The sequence below is a fragment of the Heterocephalus glaber genome, unplaced genomic scaffold (assembly GCF_053883595.1).
Source record: "Heterocephalus glaber isolate CG9 unplaced genomic scaffold, H.glaber_assembly_v1.0 deba00001111, whole genome shotgun sequence".
In the NCBI taxonomy this organism is placed as follows: Eukaryota; Metazoa; Chordata; class Mammalia; order Rodentia; family Bathyergidae; genus Heterocephalus; species Heterocephalus glaber.
Window position 1 is genome coordinate 1,742,944 of NW_028258194.1, and position 10,135 is coordinate 1,753,078.

Below are 10,135 nucleotides of genomic sequence, written 5' to 3' on the forward strand. Positions count from 1 at the left end.
GTCGGGCCTGTTCCTGTCCGCCCTGCCTCATCCCCCTCTCTCTGCCCAAAGTTGCCCCTCCCGGAAGCCGGTCCTGACCACGCCCTTGGTCACCACTAAGGAGTCACACTGTTTGGTCATCACCACGTTACCTCTTCGTTACCTCTTCGTCTTACTGGGCTGTGATCCGCTTTCCTCCATCCTCCTTTCCACCTAGCTGGTATGTAGCACATAGTAGGTGCTCAGTGTCTCACAAAGGAGCAAAGTGGAAAATAACTCAATAAAATACAGAAAACTTTGAGGATAGGTGGGTGGTCATCCCCTTGGGACACTGGCACTGTTTGCTGAATCCATCCCCCGTGCATCAGCATTTTCTCAATTCTTCTGTAAGATCTAACCCTGTATCGGGCGCTCTGGGGACCAAGTTCAACCTTAGTGTGCGAATTAAGAGTGGGTTTGAATCGCTGCACCGCCACTTCCTAGTGGAGCAAGTTACTTAACACTTTAAAAGGTCTTCATCTGCCGAATGGAGGTGTCGACGGCATCTCCCTCAAAGCAGTGTTTTGAAGAATAGAATAGTGCTGTGCATGCGGCCTGGAAGACAGGGTGCATGTTGGCCTGGAGAACCTGGAGCCCAGGTCTGACTGGGATCAGTACCGAGTGCTCCCCGCTGTGAGTCAAGGTGGATCCCATCCTCCACTCCACACCTGCTCCTCCTGTGGGGACCGCCTGGCCCTCTGGTCTGGTTTCACGTTGGGCTGTGCCGACACGGGGATGTTCCTGTGGTACTCTTTCTTCAGCACGGCTCATGCGTGTCTGATTTGAAACTGCCGCTGTCCAGCCTGGCCACACTAACTGAGCGGACACTGCCTTGTGTGGGACCACACGGGGCGGGGTTGTCCTGGCTTTACCTTTACCAGAGTGGGTGTCACCTCCTGGAATAAAACATGCCAGCAAGCTCAGGGCCCAGAGGCCTGGCTCCTTGCTAGCTTCTCACCAGCGAAGGCAGAGCAACCAGGTAGGAGAAATGACTTGATTCCTGGCTGGAAACCAGGCCGGGCCATGAGGGAGCTGGTGCTCCATGCACACATCCATCTAACGCCCAGCCCCGCCTCACAGTCTCACAGGAGAGAGAAAGTCAGCTGGCTCCCTCTACTTTCAAGTGGCCTTTGGTTTCCTGCTCTTGTGGAAGCTTGAGAGAGCCCGAAAATGAAAAGGCGAACACAGGCCAGGCCTACGGGCAGGGTCTTGCGCTTTCCCTCGCCGAAGCCAGGTGACAGCGGGGCAGGGGTGCTGAGAGAGGGCCGTGAAGAGGCAGCTGGGACAGGACAGGCTGCCTGAGCTGGTGGAGGGCTCGCTGGACCCCTTCACGTGGCTGCTGGGGCCATGGCGTGGGCACAGTAACGGGAAACCTGGTCAGCGCCTGGACGGGGCCCGGTCCCACCCCACCCAGCTTTCCCACTCTGCCCTCTATTAGTGGAGGTAAGCATGAAATCCTGACTGACGCGGTCCTGTCGGGACCAGACAAGGGAGGTTTAGCCAGTTTTGGAACAGAGGAGCAGGCTGGGAGGGAGGCCTTTAGGGTTACCAGCTCCCAGACTTCTGAGGAGTATGTGGGGTCCGTCGTCCCATTTAGGGTGCAAGGGACCTAATGACGGCCTCACACAGACCCTGGCATGAAGGAAGGCTGGACCTGTCAGGCAGCAGGCTGTGGGGAAGGGGAGACTCAGCAGTGACTGCAAAGAGGTGAGCTGCGTTTGACAGGGTGAGAGCAGAGGACTTAGAGGTGAGGGTTCTGGTTCCCCCAGAAGTCTGAGTCTGACTGTCTTCTGTGAGGGGCCTTCCGTACAGTAGTTCAAAGGGGCTTAGCATGGTGGGTTGCAGGGGAGACCTCTCAGCTCGAGGAGCGCCAGGCCCAGAGGTGGACCCAGCGGTGTTGTGTTTGGATTGTGAGTTTAGTCAGTGTGCTTTTAAAGATCCCATTTGCCCTTTCTGCTTTCCCCAGTGACTGGGGGTGATAAGGAATATGAAATCGGCGGTTTATACCGAGTGATTTTGCCAGGTGTTGAGCAATCTGAGAGGTCAGTGCTGTCCCATCATCTGACTGCAGGGAGGCTGGGAGCCCAAAACTTGGAATGATCTCAGTTAAGAGAGCATCAGCCACAGGGGAAGCCCTTTCCTGGTGGTGGGGAAGGCTTCTGTCCACCCGGTAAAAGTATCCACTGGAACCAGTAAATAACGGTTAGTGGAGGGGCAAGTGAAATCTCTTTGCCAGTCCTCAGCTGCCAGATGGCCTCTCCCTGGTGTGTGGGAGAGGGAGAGGGGCTGGGGCTGGTCTGGGGAGAAGTCCGCCGACAGAGGAAGCAGTCCTCTGCGAGCTGGGGTAGGTGTCTGCCGTCTGCGGGGTCAAGTGTATGTGCGTCTCTGGACAACAGGCTAGGGAAAGAGGTCCTCTGTGAAAACGGGAACAAAATCCATAAGGGGAAGACATGAGCAGTCTCAAGGGGGGCCAGGAAGGGGTGGGGGACCAGCAAGTCCCCTCGACTTTTGCCCCATAAAGGCCACCAAAATGTTGGGGAAAAGGAGGGAAAATCCTAGAGCATTTAAGCCATTCATTCTACTGCTTTGGTAGATGATATCCATGACCAGCAACATCCAACTAGTAGCACTGGCTGATGCAGGAACTGATTATTTACCTTTGCGAGGAGCTATCTTCAAAGAGTTTGAATTGTACATTTCTGCTTTCTCATGTGAATAATTTAGGGACTCGGGAAGCATGAGGACAAGTAAAGCAGAGGGGAAAAAGCAGGCCCAGTGGATCATGAGGATGGGTAGTCCATCGATGACCCCAGGTTCAGTTGGAAGCACGGGTCACTGCATGAGAGCGAGGCCAGGTTGACTGAGCTGCTACTCGACCGCTGTGGAGGAAAAGTCTGAAGAGCGCTGGGAACCAGCCACAGTGCTAGAGGAAACAGCCAGATGCTGCTGAAAGATAATAACCCCAGAAATCCATGATTATAGCTCCTGAGTGCTAGGCTGCTTCTCCATCGTGTAATTTAATCTTTAGCACATTTTAGTGGAGTTGCTTTACAGATGAGCCAGGGGAGCCTCAGAGCCCTGAGGGTCTTTTCTGGGCCCTCTAGAAAGGGGCAAGGCTGGCAATTAGGCTTTGCTCTGTCTGACCTCTTGGTGCAATCAAACAGAAGCCAAAGGGCCCTGGTGGCATCAGTTATTGAAGCGAAGGCACTGGGGACGAGTTATTTATGTTTGGGCCAGGTGGAGCAGGACACACAGGGCAGGGGAGGGCTGCCTGAGAATAGAAGTGCTGGGCATCCTGCAAGGACAGAGTGAGACAAAAACCTTGCAGTTAGAGAAAGCAGGTTCCAAAGGCCACTGCAAGAAGGGTCTCAAAAGTTACGGACCAAGGAAATCACCCAGCCCATCGCATGCCTGCCCTTCTCAGGCTCAGTGTAGCTGGAGTCCAGGACAAGGCCAAGCCTCACTGCTGGGTGACCAGGGCCATGGTGTCCAGGGTGGACAGGGAAGGAGAAGCCAGCAGGGGGCCAGTAATCAAACCCAATTAGACACTGGGTGGCGGTGCACGCCTGCCGTCCCAGCCCTCTGAGAGGCTGAGGCAGAATGATCGCAACTTTGAGCCCAGCCTGGGCAGCTTAGCAACTTAGAGAGACCCCATCTCGAAATTTAAGGACTTCTGAAAGGCCTGGAGATATGGTTCAGCGTGAAGTCCATGGGTTCAATCCCCAGTACTCCCAGAAAGGTCAGTAGGGGCTGCAGATGCCTTGAGTCCCACAGCTGACCACTCTGTGGCTAATCAGGGAAGCAGGTGTGGGGAGAGGGGAGCCCAGCTAGATCCGCTCGCAAGCAGGCGGCCCCCATGCGCCTTTAGAGCAGCTCCTGCTTCCCAGTGCCTCCCACTCACCTGGTGGATGGAGGACACCAGGTTCCACCTGTGGGGAGTCTGTGGGTGCGGAGCTGACCCTGTGCTGGGCGGGGTTCCTGGAGCACCACTCATCCTGGCAAGAGGGTGAGGCACATCCCTCTACCGGAGGCCGATTTCCCCCGACTGCCTAGAAAGGGGACAGTGAGGGCTAAAGGGAAAAAGACAGCAGAGGCCTGCGTAGCTTCAAAGAACATGGTGGGGGGGGGGGTCGCAATGCCTCACAGCAGCAGAGCCAAGATGCTCCGAGCTGGGCAGAAGCATCGGGTGACTTGGTGACCTCCTGACTGACCCTGTGCCGATGCAGACCTCACTGGATGCGGTGGAAAAGACAGCGTTCCCACCTCAGTAGGCGGGAGGAGCTGGGCTGATAAGGAACCTGTCCCTCCCCAGACGGGACCTTCTCTTCTGTGTTACTACTGGGTTCTCACGGAACCAGATGTCTTCAGCTTCACCACAGCTTCACCGGACCATTGAGGCCTCAGCTGTTGCTAGAGCCAAACAGAGTTGTTTTTACCTGCCAGAGCCGGCTGGTGAGCAAGGCCACATTGGGCCTTAGACAGCTACAGTCAAATTTTAATTATGAAATGATTTCTCCCCAAAATGTATGTAGAAATGATCCCAACATCCCTCGTGTGGATGCTGCCCAGGTAGAACCTGCAGGAGAGGGACACGCAGAGCCCCTCAGATGAGACCTCTTGTCATGGTCCTCAGGTAGCTGAAAGCCTTGGAAAATAACACGAACGGGCCTTGTGTGCACCTGGACACTGTCTGCATGGAAATGCCTTTTGTTGCTTGAAACTAAAGAGCTCTTCTGAGGGCTTTGCTTTACAGCAGGGTGGAAATGACAGCTGGGGGAAGAACAGCATCATGCAGCCTGGCTCAGCCGCGCCCAGTGCTTTCTTGTTCAGAGACCCTGAGAGAGACAGCAGAATGGCCATGATGTCTTCACACAAAGGCCAGGTGAGCATGTGTCTGTGCAGCGAGCCATGTCCTCCTCCTGCAGCCTGAGAACTCGTTCACTCGTTCTCCAGCTCAGTGACACAGGATGAGCATGACGATGCTGCCGTCCCACACCTTGACTTCCTGCCGCTGCAGGGAGCAGACTCAGGGCCACTCTGCTGCTGCTCTCACACGTGACAGGTGTGACTGCGGGATAGTCTGAGATGTGCATGTGCTGCACTACATCATGTGTTTAATAAGACAGGAAAGTGCCAGCCTTGGAGCCAAGAATCTGACAATCAATTTAAAAGCAAGGTCAGACAATTTTTACCAAAATCAACACTTTATTGCCATGTGCCATAAACCATGCAAGAGCTCAGATGGCAAGATAAATCATCTGTGCACACAAAGCTTCTAAGAAGAATCAGATCTTGTGTGAGTTGGCTTACTGTTGCTGCAACAAAATACTTGAGAGCATCAACTTGCAAGTAGGAGAGGTTTACGCTGACCCACAGCTCTGGAGCCAGGGTCAACACCTGGGCCTTTGCAGAATAGTCAAGATCTAAGCTATAGCAGCAGCCACACAACTAACAATCACAGCAAGTATGGCAGGTGATGGGGAGCACAGAGGTAAGATATGTTTTCATCAACATGGGAGAGCGGGTCGATCACTCATGGGAAACCGAAGCCAGCAATATGCAAATGAGTCCCAAGGAGACTGATAGGAAACACATCCTAACAAAACTATCGCCACCTCTCCCTGTGAAAGCAGAAGTCAGCGTGCACACATTTAAAAAGCTTTCCCAAAGAGGGAACAGTAAGGAGAAATGAGCTGTGTGTAGAATAGTAAGTGGATGTCAAATAGCAATGAGACTCCCATTGCTGCTCAGAATGAAGGGAGCCCCACAGCCTGTGTCTCTCACTGGTTAGGGCCAAGAGCAAAGCTTGAAAGATCAGATAATAGGAAAGAGGGAGACAGCTTCTCTGCAGCATGGAAGGGGGCCAAGACCTGGAAGGGCATGGAGGAGAAGAGGACATGAGAGGAATGCAGATGTGTGATGCACACGTACCACTGCCCACAAGAAAGCCATCACTGTGCACCACAAACACAGACTGATGGAAACTTTAAACATTGAGCTTCTGTTCCACAAAAGCGACCATTAAGTACTCTAAAAAGGAAACCTTGGAAGGGAGTTTGGAGAAGAAAGTAAAAAACTTGAAGAAAAAATACTACAGTGAGTATCCGGGTTACTTTTCCTCTTTTAACATAGCTTCTGTGCAGCAAGCACAGATGTCCAAACTGTGGAAGAGCCACCTTTGTCATCCCAGGGCAGGAAAAGGACCTCTGGGAGCCGAGCCCTGCCTCCTAAAGATGTCACAACCTCCCCAAGTTCACAGACTGGGGGCCAAGCCTTCAACATGTGGGCTTTGAGGTCACACAAGACCCAAACTATAGGACATACCAACACCCTTCATGAACAAGGATGAGAAATCCTAAGCAGTATGTTACCAAATGTGAAAAAAATAAAATACACATAAAGGAGTGGAGTTTGGCCTAGGAAGGAATGCAAGGCTGGCTCGACACCTGGAAAACACTCAATGTAACTCATCAGTAGTAGGTTAAGGAAGACTCAATAAATAGAATACATTTGAAAATCTTAACATCCATCCATGATAAAAGGACTCAGCAAACTGGTGATAGAAGGAAACTTTCTTAACTGATAAAGGGCATCTAGAAAAAAACGTGTACAGGTAGCTTTATACAAGGTGTGATCGACAAATACAGTGAATATTTAAATCTTTTAAAAAGTATATTGCAGTAAAAAATTCTGCCATGAATACCCCTCAAAATACTTCCTGTCATTTCTGACACACTTTTCCCTTTGTTCTCTCTACTTTCTGAAGCAGTTCTGGAAGTCTTCTTTCGTGGCTGTGTTTAGTTGTGCTGTTGTAGCTGCCCTGTATTCTAAATCAGTAGAGAACTTTTACCTTTCATGGTCATTTTCACTTCAGAGAAGAGCCAGAAGTTGCACAGTGCCATATCCAGCAAGGTGAATAAGGTACATGAGGATACACCATCATTTTTTACCAGACTGCCTTTCCATGGGATGGCACTCAGCAGCAGCATTCACTGTGTTTCTTAATCGTAACTGATAGAGACACTCACAAAAGAGGACTTCCGGAACTGCTTTGGAAAGTAGCAAGAATGATGGGGTAAGTGTGCTCCAAGCAAAGGGAAGTGTCTCATGGGGGATTAATGGCGATGTGTCTTTTACTGTAATAATTTTTCAACTTAAATATTCACCTTATATTTCAATCACACCTTGTAACTAATAGAGACTGATCCCTTCATCTTAAAGGAGGAAACATGGCAAGGATATTTGCTTTCATCACTGTTCTATGACATGGTGCCGGAAGTCCTGGCCAGCACAATACAGCAAGAAAAAGGAATGAAAGAAATATGGATTGGAAAGGAATAAACTCTCTGCTTGGATAACATGATTATCTATGTGGAAAAGCTTAAGGAATCTACAAAAACGTCTTAGAATTAATCATTATAATTGACTAAAAGGCACCTGCCTCGCAAGTGCAAGGTCTCAAGTTCAATCCCTGGTAACAACAACAACAAACAACAACAACAATAATAATAATAATTGGCTAAAAGGGTCAATCTACAAAAATTAATTTTATTTCTGTATATTATCAAAAACAATTTAATATTACAATTTTACAAGTTTTCTATTTATAAAATAAGCTACTGAGATGGACTGAACTAAGACTAGTATCTTATACTGAAAACTATGGGCCCTGGCTAAAAAGAATCTCAAAAAGGCCTAAAGAGAGATCTTGTTTTCATGGAACAGTGGTAAGACATGACTTCTCCTCCAGGTACCTGTACATTCAATGCAAATATAATCAGAATCCCAACAGAATTTTTTGTACCTGTTGACAAGCTGATCTGTGATTTTTCTCTCGGAGGTTTCAATTACCTGCAATCAACTACAGACTGAAAACATTGAAGGAAAATTCCAGAAATAAATAATTCATAAATTTGAAATTATGGGGCTGGGGATTTAGCTCAGTGGTTCCACCGCCTGCTGCACTAGCTCAAGGACCCGAGTGCAATCACCAGTACCAAAAAAACCCCTCAAATTTGAAATTATGTACCGTTCTGAGTTACAGGACGAAATCTTGCACCGTCCACACTGCTGCAGGGTGAGAGCCAGATTTGTCCAGCATATCCACACGGCCTGCTGGCTGATCTCTGAATAGCCGTGTCAACTCCAGACTGACCATCCCGTGTGGTGCAGAAGAGAGACCACCCTCATGTCACTTATAGTACATTGCTGTAATCTACACCTGTTCTATTACAACATGGTTAATATCTCAGTTTGCCTGATTTATGCATCAAGCTTTGTAACAGCTGTGTATAGAGAGGAAGAAGAAAGCAGAATAGGGTTCCATAAAACCCTTGGTTTTGGCATGTGCCAGGGATCCTGGATCACAGCTCACACAGATAAGAGAGGCTCCGATCCACGAAGAAAGGCTGAAGAACTTGCACAGTGTGACAGCTGATTGATTGCATCAACTTGACAAGTTGGGTTAAGAGAAGGTTAACTACATCAGCTCAGCAATTCCACACCCTGGGGCATGGAGGACCAGCCCTAGGCGGATGGCGCCTGGGTGGTAGAAAGGGGAAATGAGGAAGGACAGATCTGCCTCTGTTCCTTCAGAGAGGAGCTCCAGTCTTCACCTTGGACGTCATCTCCTGGTTCCATCGCAGACCCTCAGCCTCCTCATGCAGACTCACACAGGACACTGCAGCGAGCTCCAGGCCTTCAGCTGGATCCTTCGGTCTCCAGTGTGCGGACAGAGCCTCTGGACTCTTCTTCATCTGGCTCTGTGGGTGGACATTGTGAGCCAATCTTGTAAATTCTTCTGTATTTGTATATCTTGTGTCATATCTGTTTCTCTAGTAAATACTGATACACATAGCAAAATAAGTCTAAAAAGACAAAGGTGGAAAACTTACTTGGTCTCAAGTTACAGTAATCAAGACGATGTGATTTTGGCCAAAGGATAAATATACAAGTCAATCGAACAAAATAGAATCCAAAGTAGACCTACAGCAATTGGTTCAACTAGATTTTTTAAAGATGCAGAGGCAGTTCTGTGGAGAGATGATAGCCTTTTCAACAAAACTAATGAAAATTAATCACAGAGCTAAAAGCTATACAGAGTACAAAGCTATAAGCTTTTAGAAGAGAATATAAGAGAGAATAGTGGCATTCCTGGGTTGGGAAAATGTCTTCTATATAACACCAAAAACATAATACATACAAGAAGACCTGGATAAATTGGAATCAATCAAAAGTTAAGAATATGCCTCTCAAAGGAATGCAAAGAGAAGCCAGAGACTTGTTGGTCACATATGTACCAAAATACTTATATCCAGGGTATATAAGAAATTCTAAAAGGAAGGAATAATAAAACTATGGATTTTTTTAAAGGGTCAAATGTTTGAACAAATACTTTAATCAAAATATATATAAGCAAAAAATATATGTATATAAGCACATAACAAATAAGTACATGAAAAGATAGTCAACATCATTAGTCACTAAGGAAATATAAATTAAATCCAGTGCTCACTTCGGCAGCACATATACTAAAATTGGAACGATACAGAGAAGATTAGCATGGCCCCTGCGCAAGGATGGCATACAAATTGTGAAGCGTTCCATATTTTTGGGGGGCCCGGGGATTTAGCTCAGTGGTTCCCCCGCCTGCCTCGAAAATGCAAGGACCTGAGTTCGATCCCTGGTACCCAAAAAAAAATTAAATCCACAATGAGATGGCTCTTCATATTCATTAGGAGAGCTGTGTAGATGGGCACAGTGGCGCACACCTGGAATCCCAGCTGCTTGGCAGGCTGAGGCAGGAGGATCTCAAGTTTAAGGCCAGCCTGGGCAACTTGGCAAGACCCTGTCTCAAAATAAAAAAGTAAAAAGGCTGGCAATGCAGCTCAGTGAAGGGCCCTGGGTTCAGTCCTCAGTACTGAAGAATGGACAGATGAGTGGACAGAGAGACAGACAGATAACAACAAGGGCAGGGGATGTGGCCCAGTGTTCTGCACTTGTTCAGCATGCAGGAGGCCTTGGGTTTAATCACCAGTGAGAGAGAGAGAGAGAGAGAGAGACAGAAGGAGGGAGAGAGAGGGAGAGAGAGAGGGAGAGAGGGAGAGAGCGGGAGAGA

At 48.7% G+C, this 10,135-nt stretch overlaps 1 non-coding gene across 1 annotated transcript; it reads left to right on the forward strand.

Moving 5' to 3' along the window:
- The first annotated feature begins 9,524 nt into the window (after positions 1-9,524).
- LOC147828387 (U6 spliceosomal RNA) lies at positions 9,525-9,630 on the forward strand. Its single transcript, XR_015450904.1, has one exon. It is a non-coding gene; the product is annotated as a U6 spliceosomal RNA (small nuclear RNA).
- Positions 9,631-10,135: the final 505 nt, after the last annotated feature.